A 22021-nucleotide genomic window follows, 5' to 3' on the forward strand; every position below is an offset into this window, starting at 1 on the left:
GGCGAGACGGTGTCAAGACAGAGACCACGAGGGGGGCGAGACGGTGTCAAGACAGAGACCACGAGGGGGGAGAGACTGTGTCAAGACAGAGACCACGAGGGTGGTGAGACGGTGTCAAGACAGAGACTACGAAGGGGGCGAGACTGTGTCAATACAGAGACCACGAGACGGAGACTTTGAGACAGAGACCACGAGTGGAGTGAGACGGTGTCAAGACAGACCGGAAGGGAGTGAGGATTTAGGGACGGAGTCAAGACCAAGACTAGAAAAAGATAAGCAGATAGACAACCCCAACAGGACAATATATTACAACTCACTGACCCCAACAGGACAATATGTTACAACTCTCTGACCCCAACAGGTCAATATGTTACAACTCACTGACCCCAACAGGACAATATGTTACAACTCATTGACCCCAACAGGCCAATATGTTACAACTCATTGACCCCAACAGGTCAATATGTTACAACTCACTGGCCCCAACAGGTCTCCAATAGATAGACAATATGTTACAACTCACTGACCCCAACAGGACAATATGTTACAACTCACTGACCCCAACAGGTCTCCAATAGATAGACAATATGTTACAACTCACTGACCACAACAGGCCAATATGTTACAACTCACTGACCCCAACAGGCCAATATGTTACAACTCACTGACCCCAACAGGACAATATGTTACAACTCACTGACCCCAACAGGACAATATGTTACAACTCACTGACCCCAACAGGACAATATGTTACAACTCACTGACCCCAACAGGACAATATGTTACAACTCACTGACCCCAACATGGGGGTTAGACTGCTGTGATGAAGCCTGGAATCGAACCAGGGTCTGTAGTACCTTAGACCGCTGCTCCACTCTGGTGCGAGATGCAACAACTCCAGTTGTTTCTGTCAGTTTGGTTTTGCTCTCGATGTGATGTGATTGGAGTGAAGCCAAAACCAGACTGGCTTCCCTTTCTACTTTCTATTGGTGCTCCAGGACCATTCACAGTTCAGCTCACTCAATTTAGCTCAATGCTGATTGGCTCTTATTATATCATCATGAAGTGCTTTGAGAGACTAGTCAAGGACCATATCACCTCCACCCTACCTGACACCCTAGACCCACTCCAATTTGCTTACCGCCCAAATAGGTCCACAGACGATGCAATCTCAACCACACTGCACACTGCCCTAACCCATCTGGACAAGAGGAATACCTATGTGAGAATGCTGTTCATCGACTACAGCTCGGCATTCAACACCATAGTATCCTCCAAGCTCGTCATCAAGCTCGAGACCCTGGGTCTCGACCCCGCCCTGTACAACTGGGTACTGGACTTCCTGACGGGCCGCCCCCAGGTGGTGAGGGTAGGCAACAACATCTCCACCCCGCTGATCCTCAACACTGGGGCCCCACAAGGGTGCGTTCTGAGCCCTCTCCTGTACTCCCTGTTCACCCACGACTGCGTGGCCACGCACGCCTCCAACTCAATCATCAAGTTTGCGGACGACACAACAGTGGTAGGCTTGATTACCAACAACGATGAGACGGCCTACAGGGAGGAGGTGAAGGCCCTCGGAGTGTGGTGTCAGGAAAATAACCTCACACTCAACGTCAACAAAACTAAGGAGATGATTGTGGACTTCAGGAAACAGCAGAGGGAACACCCCCCGATCCAAAACGATGGAACAGTAGTGGAGAGGGTAGCAAGTTTTAAGTTCCTCGGCATACACATCACAGACAAACTGAATTGGTCCACTCACACAGACAGCATCGTGAAGAAGGCGCAGCAGCGCCTCTTCAACCTCAGGAGGCTGAAGAAATTCGGCTTGTCACCAAAAGCACTCACAAACTTCTACAGATGCACAATCGAGAGCATCCTGGCGGGCTGTATCACCGCCTGGTACGGCAACTGCTCCGCCCTCAACCGTAAGGCTCTCCAGAGGGTAGTGAGGTCTGCACAACGCATCACCGGGGGCAAACTACCTGCCCTCCAGGACACCTACACCACCCGATGTTACAGGAAGGCCATAAAGATCATCAAGGACATCAACCACCCGAGCCACTGCCTGTTCACCCCGCTATCATCCAGAATGCGAGGTCAGTACAGGTGCATCAAAGCTGGGACCGAGAGACTGAAAAACAGCTTCTATCTCAAGGCCATCAGACTGTTAAACAGCCACCACTAACATTGAGTGGCTGCTGCCAACACACTGACACTGACTCAACTCCAGCCACTTTAATAATGGGAATTGATGGGAAATGATGTAAATATATCACTAGCCACTTTAAACAATGCTACCTTATATAATGTTACTTACCCTACATTATTCATCTCATATGCATACGTATATACTGTACTCTATATCATCGACTGCATCCTTATGTAATACATGTATCACTAGCCACTTTAACTATGCCACTTTGTTTACATACTCATCTCATATGTATATACTGTACTCGATATCATCTACTGTATCTTGCCTATGCTGCTCTGTACCATCACTCATTCATATATCCGTATGTACATATTCTTTATCCCCTTAGACTGTGTATAAGACAGTAGTTTTGGAATTGTTAGTTAGATTACTTGTTGGTTATTACTGCATTGTCGGAACTAGAAGCACAAGCATTTCGCTACACTCGCATTAACATCTGCTAACCACGTGTATGTGACAAATAAAATTTTATTTGATTTATATTCTTTTTTTTATCAAGGGAGGCCAACATGCTCTCTGGCTTGCCTTGCGTTCAATGCTACGGGCGGCAACAATGTCATACTCTTTTTGACCGCACAGCATCAGATAGAGGGGAGCTGTTTCACTGACCAGACAGCATCAGATAGAGGGGAGCTGTTTCACTGACCAGACAGCATCAGATAGAGGGGAGCTGTTTCACTGACCAGACAGCATCAGATAGAGGGGAGCTGTTTCACTGACCAGACAGCATCAGATAGACAGCATCAGATAGAGGGGTGCTGTTTCACTGACCAGACAGCATCAGATAGAGGGGAGCTGTTTCACTGACCAGACAGCATCAGATAGAGGGGAGCTGTTTCACTGACCAGACAGCATCAGATAGAGGGGTGCTGTTTCACTGACCAGACAGCATCAGATAGAGGGGAGCTGTTTCACTGACCAGACAGCATCAGATAGAGGGGAGCTGTTTCACTGACCAGACAGCATCAGACAGAGGGGAGCTGTTTCACTGACCAGACAGCATCAGATAGAGGGGAGCTGTTTTTGACCAGACAGCATCAGACCTGACCAGACAGCATCAGATAGAGGGGAGCTGTTTCACTGACCAGACAGCATCAGATAGAGGGGAGCTGTTTCACTGACCAGACAGCATCAGATAGAGGGGTGCTGTTTCACTGACCAGACAGCATCAGATATATGGCCTATACAAACAGAGACAGAGGGGTGCTGTTTCACTGACCAGACAGCATCAGATATAGGGGAGCTGTTTCATGACCAACAGCATCAGATAGAGGGGAGCTGTTTCACTGACCAGACAGCATCAGATAGAGGGGTGCTGTTTCACTGACCAGACAGCATCAGACAGAGGGGTGCTGTTTCACTGACCAGACAGCATCAGATAGAGACAGGGTGCTGTTTCACTGACCAGACAGCATCAGATAGAGGGGTGCTGTTTCACTGACCAGACAGCATCAGATAGAGGGGTGCTGTTTCACTGACCAGACAGCATCAGACAGAGGGGTGCTGTTTCACTGACCAGACAGCATCAGATACAAACAGAGACAGGGGTGCTGTTTCACTGACCAGACAGCATCAGATAGAGGGGTGCTGTTTCACTGACCAGACAGCATCAGATAGAGGGGTGCTGTTTCACTGACAGACAGCATCAGACAGAGGGGTGCTGTTTCACTGACCAGACAGCATCAGATACAAACAGAGAGAGGGGTGCTGTTTCACTGACCAGACAGCATCAGATAGAGGGGTGCTGTTTCACTACAGACAGCATCAGACAGAGGGGTGCTGTTTCACTGACCAGACAGCATCAGATAGAGGGGAGCTGTTTCACTGACCAGACAGCATCAGATAGAGGGGTGCTGTTTCACTGACCAGACAGCATCAGATAGAGGGGAGCTGTTTCACTGACCAGACAGCATCAGATAGAGGGGAGCTGTTTCACTGACCAGACAGCATCAGACAGAGGGGTGCTGTTTCACTGACCAGACAGCATCAGATATATGGCCTATACAAACAGAGACAGAGGGGTGCTGTTTCACTGACCAGACAGCATCAGATAGAGGGGAGCTGTTTCACTGACCAGACAGCATCAGACAGAGGGGAGCTGTTTCACTGACCAGACAGCATCAGATAGAGGGGTGCTGTTTCACTGACCAGACAGCATCAGATAGAGGGGAGCTGTTTCACTGACCAGACAGCATCAGACAGAGGGGTGCTGTTTCACTGACCAGACAGCATCAGATACAAACAGAGACAGAGGGTGCTGTTTCACTGACCAGACAGCATCAGATATAAGGGGCTGTTTCACTGACCAACAGCATCAGACAGAGGGGTGCTGTTTCACTGACAGACAGCATCAGCATCAGACAGAGACAGAGGGGTGCTGTTTCACTGACCAGACAGCATCAGATAGAGGGGAGCTGTTTCACTGACCAGACAGCATCAGACAGAGGGGTGCTGTTTCACTGACCAGACAGCATCAGATAGAGGGGTGCTGTTTCACTGACCAGACAGCATCAGACAGAGGGGAGCTGTTTCACTGACCAGACAGCATCAGATAGAGGGGAGCTGTTTCACTGACCAGACAGCATCAGACAGAGGGTGCTGTTTCACTGACCAGACAGCATCAGATATAGGGGCCTGTTTCACTGACAAACAGAGACAGAGGGGTGCTGTTTCACTGACCAGACAGCATCAGACAGAGGGGAGCTGTTTCACTGACCAGACAGCATCAGACAGAGGGGAGCTGTTTCACTGACCAGACAGCATCAGATATATGGCCTATACAAACAGAGACAGAGGGGTGCTGTTTCACTGACCAGACAGCATCAGATATATGGCCTATACAAACAGAGACAGAGGGGTGCTGTTTCACTGACCAGACAGCATCAGATATATGGCCTATACAAACAGAGACAGAGGGGTGCTGTTTCGCTCACTCTGATGCTTTCTCTGATGGTAAACATTCTGCCTCTAGCCAATTTGAAGGAAAATTATGAAACGAGAGAAGAAAGACATTATGAGAAGAAAGAGAAGAAAGACATTATGAGAAGAAAGAGAAGAAAGACATTATTTAATGTTTTTATTTTCTTGGTTCATGTTTTGGGGCTTCCCTTGGCAAACATGAATACACACCAGGAGATCTATTCGACATCATAGTAAACAGCTGCTAAATCTTTCGCAATGAAAAGAGAGTTTCTATTGGACAACTTCAGGTGGGTCCCAACCCGTTTGCTTCGGTTTGGTAACGGTTACGCAGCAGCGGTAAAAGAAGGTTCCTAGTGAATACACCCCTATTCTAAACGTCGGCCAAACATTGACCTGTTTGTGCCACCGCCCTTTAATTCACTGCGCGCTCCTTTTCATAGCGCGCTCCCGTATTCGACGAGGAAGTCCCGTCGTTTGTTCAAAAGTACCGCTACACTAAAGGAGATTGCAGATGTGACGTGTTTCTCGCTTCAACAAACCTATCCCGCAACCTTGACGTGCATGGGATAGAGACATTTGAGAATGTTTTTAGCAGCGGAGATAAAGGTAAATTCTGGGATGTTACCTTATTTTACAGGTCGCGTTTATGATTGTAAAGTTACCTGTCTGGAGTTGCCCTCCACGAGTCTGTCCAGTACAGGTGTGAACTTGGTGACGTTGTCGACTTTAACAATGTGCTGTAAAAGTTGTCAGAACTACTGTACTTTTATACCATGTAGCCTGTATTTCATTTAAATGCTGAAGTCGTGTTTGGAATTTCGGAATGTGATTGTGAGGAATTCGAAACGGGTATCCTCCCTAAAACAGGCTTATCAATTCTGAAGTGCATCATGACAAAAGACCAGCATGGGTGTTTAAACCATAAACATATTGGTGTGTATGGAAAATACTTCAACAGACCAAACAAGCACACCTGCCATAAAATCATGTCATGTAAAATCTCATATGGCACCTAGCATCTGCCATAAAACCATGTCATGTAAAATCTCATATGGCACCTAACATCTGCCATAAAATCATGTCATGTAAAATCTCATATGGCACCTAACATCTGCCATAAAACCATGTCATGTAAAATCTCATATGGCACCTAGCATCTGCCATAAAACCATATAATGTATCGTGTTCCTTTTTCTAGGTACCTGGTAACTGTCCCATGAGTCTATGGGAAGTGCTCTAAAACACAATGTTATGCAATCAACAAGTGATGAAGGACCAAGCAAACACACTTTAATCTTCTATGATTCAAATCTGTTGTAAAAATAATTCAAAACATTTTACAATATGTTTAAGTCTGTGGATGTTCAATTAGGGCGACGTGATGGCAGAAAGGTGCCATATATGAGATGAAAGTTAACTGCTAACTTTCCCATGATGCTCTCTGTCCTGTTTCCTAAATACTGAAACCAGGAGGCAGCAGCTAGCTCTGTCTAAACACTGAACAGGAACACACATTGATCAAGAAATTCCTCTTTGACAGGACATGTTTGGACTGTTGCTCAACCTGTAGTGTCAACTCAACGGAACAGCCGTAAGCACATCTAGCATCGATTCCACAATTCTTAAGTTAACATCTTATTCAATCAATCAAATGTTATTTATAAAGCACTTCATTTTGTTAAAAAAAATAATTCAAAGTGCTTATTACCAGCTAATGCTCTAGTAGTGTTATTACCATCTAATGCTGTAGTAGTGTTATTACCGTCTAATGCTGTAGTGGTGTTATTACCGTCTAATGCTGTAGTGGTGTTATTACCATCTAATGCTGTAGTAGTGTTATTACCATCTAATGCTGTAGTGGTGTTATTACCGTCTAATGCTCTAGTAGTGTTATTACCATCTAATGCTGTAGTAGTGTTATTACCGTCTAATGCTCTAGTAGTGTTATTACCGTCTAATGCTGTAGTAGTGTTATTACCGTCTAATGCTGTAGTAGTGTTATTACCATCTAATGCTGTAGTGGTGTTATTACCGTCTAATGCTGTAGTGGTGTTATTACCATCTAATGCTGTAGGGTGTTATTACCGTCTAATGCTGTAGTGGTGTTATTACCATCTAATGCTGTAGTGGTGTTATTACCGTCTAATGCTGTAGTGGTGTTATTACCATCTAATGCTGTAGTGGTGTTATTACCATCTAATGCTGTAGTAGTGTTATTACCATCTAATGCTGTAGTAGTGTTATTACCGTCTAATGCTCTAGTAGTGTTATTACCATCTAATGCTGTAGTGGTGTTATTACCATCTAATGCTGTAGTGGTGTTATTACCATCTAATGCTGTAGTAGTGTTATTACCATCTAATGCTGTAGGAGTGTTATTACCATCTAATGCTGTAGGAGTGTTATTACCGTCTAATGCTGTAGTGGTGTTATTACCGTCTAATGCTCTAGTAGTGTTATTACCGTCTAATGCTCTAGTAGTGTTATTACCATCTAATGCTGTAGTAGTGTTATTACCATCTAATGCTGTAGTGGTGTTATTACCGTCTAATGCTGTAGTAGTGTTATTACCGTCTAATGCTCTAGTAGTGTTATTACCGTCTAATGCTGTAGTGGTGTTATTACCATCTAATGCTGTAGTGGTGTTATTACCATCTAATGTTGTAGTGGTGTTATTACCATCTAATGCTGTAGTGGTGTTATTACCATCTAATGCTGTAGTGGTGTTATTACCATCTAATGCTGTAGTGGTGTTATTACCATCTAATGCTGTAGTGGTGTTATTACCATCTAATGCTGTAGGAGTGTTATTACCGTCTAATGCTGTAGTGGTGTTATTACCGTCTAATGCTCTAGTAGTGTTATTACCATCTAATGCTGTAGTAGTGTTATCTAATGCTGTAGTGGTGTTATTACCATCTAATGCTGTAGTGGTGTTATTACCGTCTAATGCTCTAGTAGTGTTATTACCATCTAATGCTGTAGTGGTGTTATTACCGTCTAATGCTGTAGTGGTGTTATTACCGTCTAATGCTCTAGTAGTGTTATTACCATCTAATGCTGTAGTGGTGTTATTACCGTCTAATGCTGTAGTGGTGTTATTACCATCTAATGCTGTAGTGGTGTTATTACCATCTAATGCTGTAGTAGTGTTATCAAATGATGTAGTGGTGTTATTACAATCTAATGCTGTAGTGGTGTTATTACCGTCTAATGCTGTAGTGGTGTTATTACCGTCTAATGCTCTAGTAGTGTTATTACCATCTAATGCTGTAGTAGTGTTATTACCATCTAATGCTGTAGTGGTGTTATTACCGTCTAATGCTGTAGTGGTGTTATTACCATCTAATGCTCTAGTAGTGTTATTACTGTCTAATGCTGTAGTGGTGTTATTACCGTTTATGCTATAGTGGTGTTATTACCGTCTAATACTGTAGTGGTGTTATTACCGTCTCATGCTGTAGTGGTGTTATTACCGTCTAATGCTGTAGTGGTGTTATTACCATCTAATGCTGTAGTAGTGTTATCTAATGATGTAGTGGTGTTATTACCGTCTAATGCTGTAGTGGTGTTATTACCATCTAATGCTGTAGTAGTGTTATTACCGTCTAAATTTTATCAGCATATCGATTGCGCAACCAGGGGTGGAAAGACCCTGGATCATTGTTACTCTAACTTCCGCGACGCATATAAGGCCCTGCCCCGCCCCCCTTTCGGAAAAGCTGACCACGACTCCATTTTGTTGATCCCTGCCTACAGACAGAAACTAAAACAAGAAGCTCCCACGCTGAGGTCTGTCCAACGCTGGTCCGACCAAGCTGACTCCACACTCCAAGACTGCTTCCATCACGTGGACTGGGAGATGTTTCGTATTGCGTCAGACAACAACATTGACGAATACGCTGATACGGTGTGCGAGTTCATTAGAACGTGCGTTGAAGATGTCGTTCCCATAGCAACGATTAAAACATTCCCTAACCAGAAACCGTGGATTGATGGCAGCATTCGTGTGAAACTGAAGGCACGAACCACTGCTTTTAATCAGGGCAAGGTGTCTGGTAACATGACTGAATACAAACAGTGCAGCTATTCCCTCCGCAAGGCTATCAAACAAGCTAAGCGCCAGTACAGAGACAAAGTAGAATCTCAATTCAACGGCTCAGACACAAGAGGTATGTGGCAGGGTCTACAGTCAATCACGGACTACAGGAAGAAACCCAGCCCAGTCACGGACCAGGATGTCTTGCTCCCAGGCAGACTAAATAACTTTTTTGCCCGCTTTGAGGACAATACAGTGCCACTGACACGGCCTGCAAAGGAAACATGCGGTCTCTCCTTCACTGCAGCCGAAGTGAGTAAGACATTTAAACGTGTTAACCCTCGCAAGGCTGCAGGCCCAGACGGCATCCCCAGCCGCGCCCTCAGAGCATGCGCAGACCAGCTGGCCGGTGTGTTTACGGACATATTCAATCAATCCCTATACCAGTCTGCTGTTCCCACATGCTTCAAGAGGGCCACCATTGTTCCTGTTCCCAAGAAAGCTAAGGTAACTGAGCTAAACGACTACCGCCCTGTAGCACTCACATCCGTCATCATGAAGTGCTTTGAGAGACTAGTCAAGGACCATATCACCTCCACCCTACCTGTCACCCTTGACCCACTCCAATTTGCTTACCGCCCAAATAGGTCCACAGACGATGCAATCTCAACCACACTGCACACTGCCCTAACCCATCTGGACAAGAGGAATACCTATGTGAGAATGCTGTTCATCGACTACAGCTCGGCATTCAACACCATAGTACCCTCCAAGCTCGTCATCAAGCTCGAGACCCTGGGTCTCGACCCCGCCCTGTGCAACTGGGTACTGGACTTCCTGACGGGCCGCCCCCAGGTGGTGAGGGTAGGCAACAACATCTCCTCCCCGCTGATCCTCAACACTGGGGCCCCACAAGGGTGCGTTCTGAGCCCTCTCCTGTACTCCCTGTTCACCCACGACTGCGTGGCCATGCACGCCTCCAACTCAATCATCAAGTTTGCGGACGACACAACAGTGGTAGGCTTGATTACCAACAACGACGAGACGGCCTACAGGGAGGAGGTGAGGGCCCTCGGAGTGTGGTGTCAGGAAAATAACCTCACACTCAACGTCAACAAAACTAAGGAGATGATTGTGGACTTCAGGAAACAGCAGAGGGAACACCCCCCATCCACATCGATGGAACAGTAGTGGAGAGGGTAGCAAGTTTTAAGTTCCTCGGCATACACATCACAGACAAACTGAATTGGTCCACTCACACAGACAGCATCGTGAGGAAGGCGCAGCAGCGCCTCTTCAACCTCAGGAGGCTGAAGAAATTCGGCTTGTCACCAAAAGCACTCACAAACTTCTACAGATGCACAATCGAGAGCATCCTGGCGGGCTGTATCACCGCCTGGTATGGCAACTGCACCGCCCTCAACCGTAAGGCTCTCCAGAGGGTAGTGAGGTCTGCACAACGCATCACCGGGGGCAAACTACCTGCCCTCCAGGACACCTACACCACCCGATGCTACAGGAAGGCCATAAAGATCATCAAGGACATCAACCACCCGAGCCACTGCCTGTTCACCCCGCTGCCATCCAGAAGGCGAGGTCAGTACAGGTGCATCAAAGCTGGGACCGAGAGACTGAAAAACAGCTTCTATCTCAAGGCCATCAGACTGTTAAACAGCCACCACTAACATTGAGTGGCTACTGCCAACACACTGTCAATGACACTGACTCAACTCCAGCCACTTTAATCATGGGAATTGATGGGAAATGATGTAAATATATCACTAGCCACTTTAAACAATGCTACCTTATATAATGTTACTTACCCTACATTGTTCATCTCATATGCATACGTATATACTGTACTCTATATCATCGACTGCATCCTTATGTAATACATGTATCACTAGCCACTTTAACTATGCCACTTGGTTTACATACTTATCTCATATGTATATACTGTACTCGATATCATCTACAGTATCTTGCCTATGCTGCTCTGTACCATCACTCATTCATATATCCATATTTTTTGGAATTGTTATGTACATATTCTTTATCCCCTTACACTGTGTATGACAGTAGATTTTTTTTTTTTGGAATTGTTAGTTAGATTACTTGCTCGTTATTACTGCATTGTCGGAACTAGAAGCACAAGCATTTCGCTACACTCGCATTAACATCTGCTAACCATGTGTATGTGACAAATAAAATTTGATTTGATTTGATTTGATTTAATGCTATAGTGGTGTTATTACCGTCTAATGCTATAGTGGTGTTATTACCATCTAATGCTGTAGTGGTGTTATTACCATCTAATGCTGTAGTGGTGTTATTACCATCTAATGCTGTAGTGGTGTTATTACCATCTAATGCTGTAGTGGTGTTATTACCATCTAATGCTGTAGTGGTGTTATTACCGTCTAATGCTGTAGTGGTGTTATTACCGTCTAATGCTGTAGTGGTGTTATTACCATCTAATGCTGTAGTGGTGTTATTACCATCTAATGCTCTAGTAGTGTGGTGTTATTACCATCTAATGCTGTAGTAGTGTTATTACCGTCTAATGCTGTAGTGGTGTTATTACCATCTAATGCTGTAGTGGTGTTATTACCATCTAATGCTGTAGTGGTGTTATTACCATCTAATGCTCTAGCGGTGTTATTACCATCTAATGCTCTAGCAGTGTTATTACCGTCTAATGCTGTAGCGGTGTTATTACCATCTAATGCTGAGGTGGTGTTATTACCATCTAATGCTGTAGTGGTGTTATTACCATCTAATGCTGTAGTGGTGTTATTACCGTCTAATGCTCTAGCAGTGTTATTACCATCTAATGCTCTAGCTTTGTTATTCCCATCTAACGCTGTAGTGGTGTTATTACCATCTAACGCTGTAGTGGTGTTATTACTATATAATGCTGTAGTGGTGTTATTACCATCTAATGCTGTAGTGGTGTTATTACCATCTAATGCTGTAGTAGTGTTATCTAATGATGTAGTGGTGTTATTACCGTCTAATGCTGTAGTGGTGTTATTACCATCTAATGCTGTAGTAGTGTTATTACCGTCTAATGCTATAGTGGTGTTATTACCGTCTAATGCTATAGTGGTGTTATTACCATCTAATGCTGTAGTGGTGTTATTACCATCTAATGCTGTAGTAGTGTTATCTAATGATGTAGTGGTGTTATTACAATCTAATGCTGTAGTGGTGTTATTACCGTCTAATGCTGTAGTGGTGTTATTACCGTCTAATGCTCTAGTAGTGTTATTACCATCTAATGCTGTAGTAGTGTTATTACCATCTAATGCTGTAGTGGTGTTATTACCGTCTAATGCTGTAGTGGTGTTATTACCATCTAATGCTCTAGTAGTGTTATTACTGTCTAATGCTGTAGTGGTGTTATTACCGTTTATGCTATAATGGTGTTATTACCGTCTAATACTGTAGTGGTGTTATTACCGTCTCATGCTGTAGTGGTGTTATTACCGTCTAATGCTGTAGTGGTGTTATTACCATCTAATGCTGTAGTAGTGTTATCTAATGATGTAGTGGTGTTATTACCGTCTAATGCTGTAGTGGTGTTATTACCATCTAATGCTGTAGTAGTGTTATTACCGTCTAATGCTATAGTGGTTATTACCGTCTAATGCTATAGTGGTGTTATTACCATCTAATGCTCTAGTAGTGTTATTACCATCTAATGCTGTAGTGGTGTTATTACCATCTAATGCTGTAGTGGTGTTATTACCATCTAATGCTGTAGTGGTGTTATTACCATCTAATGCTGTAGTGGTGTTATTACCGTCTAATGCTGTAGTGGTGTTATTACCGTCTAATGCTGTAGTGGTGTTATTACCGTCTAATGCTGTAGTGGTGTTATTACCATCTAATGCTGTAGTGGTGTTATTACCATCTAATGCTGTAGTGGTGTTATTACCGTCTAATGCTGTAGTAGTGTTATTACCGTCTAATGCTGTAGTGGTGTTATTACCATCTAATGCTGTAGTGGTGTTATTACCTTCTAATGCTGTAGTGGTGTTATTACCATCTAATGCTCTAGCGGTGTTATTACCATCTAATGCTCTAGCAGTGTTATTACCGTCTAATGCTGTAGCGGTGTTATTACCATCTAATGCTGAGGTGGTGTTATTACCATCTAATGCTGTAGTGGTGTTATTACCATCTAATGCTCTAGCGGTGTTATTACCATCTAATGCTGTAGCGGTGTTATTACCATCTAATGCTGTAGTGGTGTTATTACCATCTAATGCTGTAGTGGTGTTATTACCATCTAATGCTGTAGTGGTGTTATTACCATCTAATGCTGTAGTGGTGTTATTACCGTCTAATGCTGTAGTGGTGTTATTACTGTCTAATGCTGTAGTGGTGTTATTACCGTCTAATGATGTAGTAGTGTTATTACCATCTAATGCTCTAGCGGTGTTATTACCATCTAATGCTCTAGCAGTGTTATTACCATCTAATGCTCTAGCAGTGTTATTACCATCTAATGCTCTAGCTTTGTTATTACCATCTAATGCTCTAGCAGTGTTATTACCATCTAATGCTCTAGCTTTGTTATTCCCATCTAACGCTGTAGTGGTGTTATTACCATCTAACGCTGTAGTGGTGTTATTACTATCTAATGCTGTAGTGGTGTTATTACTATCTAATGCTGTAGTGGTGTTATTACCATCTAATGCTGTAGTGGTGTTATTACCATCTAATGCTGTAGTGGTGTTATTACCGTCTAATGCTGTAGTAGTGTTATTACCGTCTAATGCTGTAGTGGTGTTATTACCATCTAATGCTGTAGTGGTGTTATTACCATCTAATGCTGTAGTGGTGTTATTACCATCTAATGCTGTAGTGGTGTTATTACCGTCTAATGCTCTAGCGGTGTTATTACCATCTAATGCTCTAGCTTTGTTATTCCCATCTAACGCTGTAGTGGTGTTATTACCATCTAATGCTGTAGTGGTGTTATTACTATCTAATGCTGTAGTGGTGTTATTACCATCTAATGCTGTAGTGGTGTTATTACCGTCTAATGCTAACACCACTAACCGTTATTACCGTCTAATGCTAACACCACTAACCGTCTAATGCTGTAGTGGTGTTATTACCATCTAATGCTGTAGTAGTGTTATCTAATGATGTAGTGGTGTTATTACCGTCTAATGCTGTAGTAGTGTTATTACCGTCTAATGCTGTAGTGGTGTTATTACCATCTAATGCTGTAGTGGTGTTATTACCTTCTAATGCTGTAGTGGTGTTATTACCATCTAATGCTCTAGCGGTGTTATTACCATCTAATGCTCTAGCGGTGTTATTACCATCTAATGCTGTAGTGGTGTTATTACCATCTAATGCTGTAGTGGTGTTATTACCATCTAATGCTGTAGTGGTGTTATTACCATCTAATGCTCTAGTAGTGTTATTACCGTCTAATGCTCTAGTAGTGTTATTACCATCTAATGCTGTAGTGGTGTTATTACCGTCTAATGCTCTAGCAGTGTTATTACCGTCTAATGCTGTAGTAGTGTTATTACCATCTAATGCTGTAGTGGTGTTATTACCGTCTAATGCTGTAGTAGTGTTATTACCATCTAATGCTGTAGTAGTGTTATTACCGTCTAATGCTGTAGTAGTGTTATTACCATCTAATGCTGTAGTAGTGTTATTACCGTCTAATGCTGTAGTGGTGTTATTACCGTCTAATGATGTAGTGGTGTTATTACCGTCTAATGATGTAGTGGTGTTATTACCATCTAATCCTGTAGTGGTGTTATTACCATCTAATGCTCTAGTAGTGTTATTACCATCTAATGCTGTAGTGGTGTTATTACCATCTAATGCTCTAGTAGTGTTATTACCATCTAATGCTGTAGTGGTGTTATTACCATACAGGGTTGGAGTCATACAGGGTTGGACTCATACAGGGTTGGGGTTGGGCTCATACAGGTTTGGGCTCATACAGGGTTGGGCTCATACAGGGTTGGGCTCATACAGGGTTGGGCTCATACAGGGTTGGGCTCGTACATGGTTGGGGTTGGGCTTATACAGGGTTGGGCTCGTACAGGGTTAGGGTTGGGCTCATACAGGTTTGGGCTCATACAGGGTTGGGGTTGGGCTCATACAGGGTTGGGGTTGGGCTCATACAGGGTTGGGGTTGGGCTCATACAGGGTTAGGGTTGGGCTCATACAAGGTTGGGTTTGGGCTCATACAGGGTTGGGGTTGGACTCATACATGTTTGGGCTCATACAGGGTTGGGCTCATACAGGTTTAGGGTTGGACTCATACAGGGTTAGGGTTGGACTCATACAGGGTTAGGGTTGGACTCATACAGGGTTAGGGTTGGGCTCATACAAGGTTGGGTTTGGGCTCATACAGGGTTAGGGTTGGGCTCATACAGGGTTGTGGTTGGGCTCATACAGGGTTAGGGTTGGGCTCATACAGGGTTAGGGTTGGGCTCATACATCTAAGGGTTGGGCTCATACAGGGTTAGGGTTGGACTCATACAGGGTTAGGCTCATACAAGGTTGGGTTTGGGCTCATACAGGGTTGTGGTTGGGCTCATACAAGGTTAGGGTTGGGCTCATACAGGGTTGTGGTTGGGCTCATACAGGGTTAGGGTTGGACTCATACAGGGTTGGGGTTGGACTCATACAGGTTTGGGCTCATACAGGTTTGGGCTCATACAGGGTTGGAGTCATACAGGGTTGGGCTCATACAGGGTTGGGCTCGTACATGGTTAGGGTTGGGCTCATACAGGTTTGGGCTCATACAGGGTTTGGCTCATACAGGGTTGGGTTTGGGCTCATACAGGGTTAGGGTTGGGCTCATACAAGGTTGGGTTTGGGCTCATACATGGTTGGGGTTGGACTCATACATGTTTGGGCTCATACAGGGTTGGGCTCATACAGGGTTAGGGTTGGACTCATACAGGGTTAGGGTTGGACTCATACAGGGTTAGGGTTGGACTCATACAGGGTTAGGGTTGGACTCATACAGGGTTAGGGTTGGACTCATACAGGGTTAGGGTTGGGTTCATACAAGGTTGGGTTTGGGCTCATACAGGGTTGTAGTTGGGCTCATACAAGGTTAGGGTTGGGCTCATACAGGGCTGTGGTTGGGCTCATACAGGGTTAGGGTTGGGCTCATACAGGGTTAGGGTTGGGCTCATACAGGGTTGGGCTCGGGCTCATACAGGGTTGGGCTCGGGCTCATACAGGGTTGGGGTTTGGCACATACAGGGTTGGACTCATACAGGGTTGGACTCATACAGGGTTGGGGTTTGGCACATACAGGGTTGGACTCATACAGGGTTGGGGTTTGGTACATACAGGGTTGGACTCATACAGGGTTAGGGTTGGGCTCATACAGGGTTGTGGTTTTGCTCATACAGGGTTGGGGTTTGGCACATACAGGAATTTCCCATCAAAATTACTCCGTTATTGACGAGGTCCTCCCATTACAAATGTCTGGACTCTATAGCTTGTTTTAGACCAGCACTGCTAGCACACCTCATCTAGCCACAGCCTACAATAACATTAGACGGTGTTGTGACATCAAATGAACCCTATTTCACAGCCCTTGTTTGTAGTGAACTCAGACTGGCTTCTTCCCTGTGGAGACAGTAGTCCCACACGAGGAAACCCATTAAAGCATGATGTAGTTAGAGAAGTCACTGGAGATTAGATGTGTACAGTCGGACTGGGGCTTTTGGCAGTGAACAAAGTCCACCAGGTCAACATTCATCTGTTTATTTATCTGTATGGTCATAGAGAAGGTGTGCTGACCCTGTGTGAACTCTGACCCTTGTCCTGTTCTCTCCTGTCCTCTGTGTGGTCGGCTGATCTGCCTAGAGAAGGTGTGCTGACCCTGTGTGAACTCTGACCCTTGTCCTGTTCTCTCCTGTCCTCTCTGTGTGGTGGGCTGATCTGCCTAGAGAAGGTGTGCTGACCCTGTGTGAACTCAAATCAAATCAAATCAAATCAAATTTTATTTGTCACATACACATGGTTAGCAGATGTTAATGCGAGTGTAGCGAAATGCTTGTGCTTCTAGTTCCGACAATGCAGTAATAACGAGCAAGTAATCTAACTAACAATTCCAAAAAAAAACTACTGTCTTATACACAGTGTAAGGGGATAAAGAATATGTACATAAGGATATATGAATGAGTGATGGTACAGAGCAGCATAGGCAAGATACAGTAGATGATATCGAGTACAGTATATACATATGAGATAAGTATGTAAACCAAGTGGCATAGTTAAAGTGGCTAGTGATACATGTATTACATAAGGATGCAGTCGATGATATAGAGTACAGTATCAACGTATGCATATGAGATGAACAATGTAGGGTAAGTAACATTATATAAGGTAGCATTGTTTAAAGTGGCTAGTGATATATTTACATCATTTCCCATCAATTCCCATGATTAAAGTGGCTGGAGTAGAGTCAGTGTCATTGACAGTGTGTTGGCAGTAGCCACTCAATGTTAGTGGTGGCTGTTTAACAGTCTGATGGCCTTGAGATAGAAGCTGTTTTTCAGTCTCTCGGTCCCAGCTTTGATGCACCTGTACTGACCTCGCCTTCTGGATGACAGCGGGGTGAACAGGCAGTGGCTCGGGTGGTTGATGTCCTTGATGATCTTTATGGCCTTCCTGTAGCATCGGGTGGTGTAGGTGTCCTGGAGGGCAGGTAGTTTGCCCCCGGTGATGCGTTGTGCAGACCTCACTACCCTCTGGAGAGCCTTACGGTTGAGGGCGGTGCAGTTGCCATACCAGGCGGTGATACAGCCCGCCAGGATGCTCTCGATTGTGCATCTGTAGAAGTTTGTGAGTGCTTTTGGTGACAAGCCGAATTTCTTCAGCCTCCTGAGGTTGAAGAGGCGCTGCTGCGCCTTCCTCACGATGCTGTCTGTGTGAGTGGACCAATTCAGTTTGTCTGTGATGTGTATGCCGAGGAACTTAAAATTGCTACCCTCTCCACTACTGTTCCATCGATGTGGATGGGGGTGTTCCCTCTGCTGTTTCCTGAAGTCCACAATCATCTCCTTAGTTTTGTTGACGTTGAGTGTGAGGTTATTTTCCTGACACCACACTCCGAGGGCCCTCACCTCCTCCCTGTAGGCCGTCTCGTCGTTGTTGGTAATCAAGCCTACCACTGTTGTGTCGTCCGCAAACTTGATGATTGAGTTGGAGGCGTGCATGGCCACGCAGTCGTGGGTGAACAGGGAGTACAGGAGGGGGCTCAGAACGCACCCTTGTGGGGCCCCAGTGTTGAGGATCAGCGGGGAGGAGATGTTGTTGCCTACCCTCACCACCTGGGGGCGGCCCGTCAGGAAGTCCAGTACCCAGTTGCACAGGGCGGGGTCGAGACCCAGGGTCTCGAGCTTGATGACGAGCTTGGAGGGTACTATGGTGTTGAATGCCGAGCTGTAGTAGTCGAACTCTGACCCTTGTCCTGTTCTGTGTGGTGGGCTGATCTGCCTAGGGTGCTAGCTTGCTAGCTTTCTCCCTGTCCCTTCTCTGTCCCAAATTGAACCCTATTCCCAATGTAGTGTACTACTACTACCACTCTGGTCAAACGTAGTGCACAGGATGCCTATTGGGACGCAGGGCGTCCCTGTGGTCTAGTGTGGTCTCAGCATGGCCACAACACACTGCCTTCATAATGAGACAGATGTTCAGGGCCAACTGTACTGTCGTCTCACCCTGCCTCTACTCTGCAGGACGGACGGATGATAGAGCAGCCGTTTGTCAGGATTAGTGTAGATAGCTCTCTCTCTCTCTGGCTGCATCCCAAATGGGAATATATTCCCTATATAGTGCACTATATTTGACCTGAGCCCTGTAGGCCCTGGTGAAAAGTAGTGCACTCAATAGGGAATAGGGTGTCATTAGGGAGGTAGATTCCCTCTCTGCTCTGGCCAGCCTGGCTAATAGTGAGGGACAGTGTTGTGATGATAGGAGGAGTTGTTGTGTGATGGTATGTTAAGCCGTCAACCATAGACTACCTCTCTCTCTCTCTCTCTCTCTCTCTCTCTCTCTCGATCTCTCTCTCGATCTCTCTCTCTCTCTCTCTCTCTCTCTCTTTCTCTCTCTCCTCTCTTTCATTCTCTCCTCTCTTTCTTTCTTTCTCCTCTCTCCTCTCTTTCTTTCTCTTCTCTCTTTCTCCCTCTCTCTTTCTTTCTCTCTCTCGTTCTCTCTTTCTCTCCTTCTTTCTCTCTCTCTTTCTCTCTCTCTCTCTCTCTCTCTCTCTCTCTCTCTCTCTTCTCTCTCCTCTTTTCTCTCTCCTCTCTTTCTCTCTCTCCTCTCTCCTCTCTCTCTCTTTCTCTCTTTCTCCTCTCTTTCTCTCTCTTCTCTCTCTCTCTCTCCTCTCTTTCTCTCTTTCTCTCTCTCTCTCTCTCTTTCTTTCACTCTCTCTTTCTCTTTCTCTCTTACTGCTGTCAGTTAGCTTAATGACTGAACTGAATCCTGCTGTCAGTTAGCTTAATGACTGAACTGAATCCTGCTGTCAGTTAGCTTAATGACTGAACTGAATACTGCTGTCAGTTAGCTTAATGTTTGAACTGAATACTACTGTCAGATAGTCATTATGATTATTAAAGACTATTAAATATTTAGCTATATTTCTGGCCACATTTATAAGATCTGCGATCACTGTAGTCGCGTAAAATCTTTCAATCTGTATAGAAATGTACGTAGTATTTATGTTGGTAAATATTGTTAATTTAATTTCCGTGGACATCCATTTTGTTGATCAGTGTTGGCATTGTTAAGAGATTGTTTTACATTACATTCGTCACTAGCTACTTCCAACTGTACTGCAGGTGTAGAGGATGTTGCAACTTCCTTTCAGGCATTGTTGGATGGTATGATGCTATTATTACCAGTCTGGAGTTGACTGACTGTTATCTGACAGCAGAACAGGCAGGTGTCCCAAATGACAGCATACTCCCAATACAGTGACTACTTCTGACCCCTACAAGCCCTGATCAAAAATAGTGCACTAGGGAATTTGATATTCAGATCAGGATAGAGGTCACAGTCAGTCCCACCTTCACTAGTCTCCTGTCCATCCCAATCTCTCTCTAACATCATCCTCCCTCTATCCATCACACTCTTTTATTCTATGTTTCTGTCAACATTTTATTCCTCCTCCTCTAATCCCCTCATCTGGGTCAGAGCCCTGCGTCCTGGATTAACAGGAAACTGATTTCTTCCCAGCAGACATCCTCTCTGAAGTGACACTAAAGAAAAGAGGAGATTAAGATGGACAAATATTGGACCCGCTGTCATTATGATCCACTAGTAGAGTATCAGGTATGTCTGGACCTGGACATCTGACCCCTACCTCATAGATACCAGAGTCAGGAGACAGAGCTGACATCTGACCCCTACCAAATCAAATCAAATTTTATTTGTCACATACACATGGTTAGCAGATGTTAATGCGAGTGTAGCGAAATGCTTGTGCTTCTAGTTCCGACAATGCAGTAATAACCAACAAGTAATCTCGCTAACAATTCCAAAACTACTACCTTATAGACACAAGTGTAAGGGGATAAAGAATATGTACATAAAGAGATCATAGATACCAGAGTCAGGAGACAGAGCTGACATCTGACCTCTACCTCATAGATACCAGAGTCAGGAGACAGAGCTGACATCTGACCCCTACCTCATAGATACCAGAGTCAGGAGACAGAGCTGACATCTGACCCCTACCTCATAGATACCAGAGTCAGGAGACAGAGCTGACATCTGACCCCTACCTCATAGATACCAGAGTCCGGAGACAGAGCTGACACCCCTACCTCATAGATACCAGAGTCAGGAGACAGAGCTGACATCTGACCTCTACCTCATAGATACCAGAGTCAGGAGACAGAGCTGACATCTGACCTCTACCTCATAGATACCAGAGTCAGGAGACAGAGCTGACATCTGACCTCTACCTCATAGATACCAGAGTCCGGAGACAGAGCTGACATCTGACCTCTACCTCATAGATACCAGAGTCCGGAGACAGAGCTGACATCTGACCTCTACCTCATAGATACCAGAGTCAGGAGACAGAGCTGACATCTGACCTCTACCTCATAGATACCAGAGTCAGGAGACAGAGCTGACATCTGACCCCTACCTCATAGTTACCAGAGTCAGGAGACATGACATACACTCTCAGGAGACATATACAAGGGATCCAAAAGGGTTCTTCGGCTGTCCCATTAGGAGAACCCTTTTTGGTTCCATGTAGAACCCTCTGTGGACAGGGTTCCTCTGTGGACAGGGTTCCTCTGTGGACAGGGTTCTACATGGAACCCAAAACAATTATACTTGCAACCAGCAAGGTTTCTTGAAAGGGTTTTATGGGGACAGATGAATAATCCTTTTGGGTTCTAGTTTTTATCTTTTGTTCTAAGAGTGTCGGGGATCGGGTGCCATTTGAAGAGCATCATAAACCCAGAGGCTGTATAAGAGGCTTAATGACCAGTGGTTGTTTTCTCTGGAGACTAACCGCAGCTGGGTGCAGTGGGCAGGTGCTGTCCTAGCAAGGCACAGGGTCTGTAATACACTACAGTACAGCTCTCAGCTCAGATAATAGAAGCTGCCTGGTCCCGCTACTCTACAGGGATTACAGTGGATTATATTCCTGCTGTGTATGGCGGTCAGACATGTCCTTTTACTGTCCATTTGATTGTGCTGTAAAGGAGGACTTTACTTTCTCCATCGTGGTGAAGAGACTGGACATGACAATGCTCCCAGATGATCCCAGGAAGCTGTTGTTCAAGGCATCTAAGTTCAAACACACTAGG

General features: G+C 44.9%; 1 protein-coding gene across 4 annotated transcripts in view; it reads left to right on the forward strand.

Annotated features, from left to right (window-relative positions):
• The first annotated feature begins 5592 nt into the window (after positions 1-5592).
• The window catches only part of mctp2b (multiple C2 domains, transmembrane 2b), a 91936-nt gene continuing 75507 nt past the window's right edge, over positions 5593-22021 (forward strand). For 3 of the 4 annotated variants that reach the window (XM_042317102.1, XM_042317105.1, XM_042317104.1), the window contains exon 1: positions 5593-5749. The gene's annotated coding sequence lies outside the window, so the exon portion shown is untranslated. Of the gene's footprint in view, positions 5750-6683; positions 6735-22021 lie in introns of all 4 variants that reach the window. The other variant, XM_042317103.1, reaches the window with a different exon arrangement.

The sequence above is a fragment of the Oncorhynchus tshawytscha genome, unplaced genomic scaffold (genome assembly GCF_018296145.1).
Source record: "Oncorhynchus tshawytscha isolate Ot180627B unplaced genomic scaffold, Otsh_v2.0 Un_contig_1501_pilon_pilon, whole genome shotgun sequence".
NCBI classification, from domain to species: Eukaryota; Metazoa; Chordata; class Actinopteri; order Salmoniformes; family Salmonidae; genus Oncorhynchus; species Oncorhynchus tshawytscha.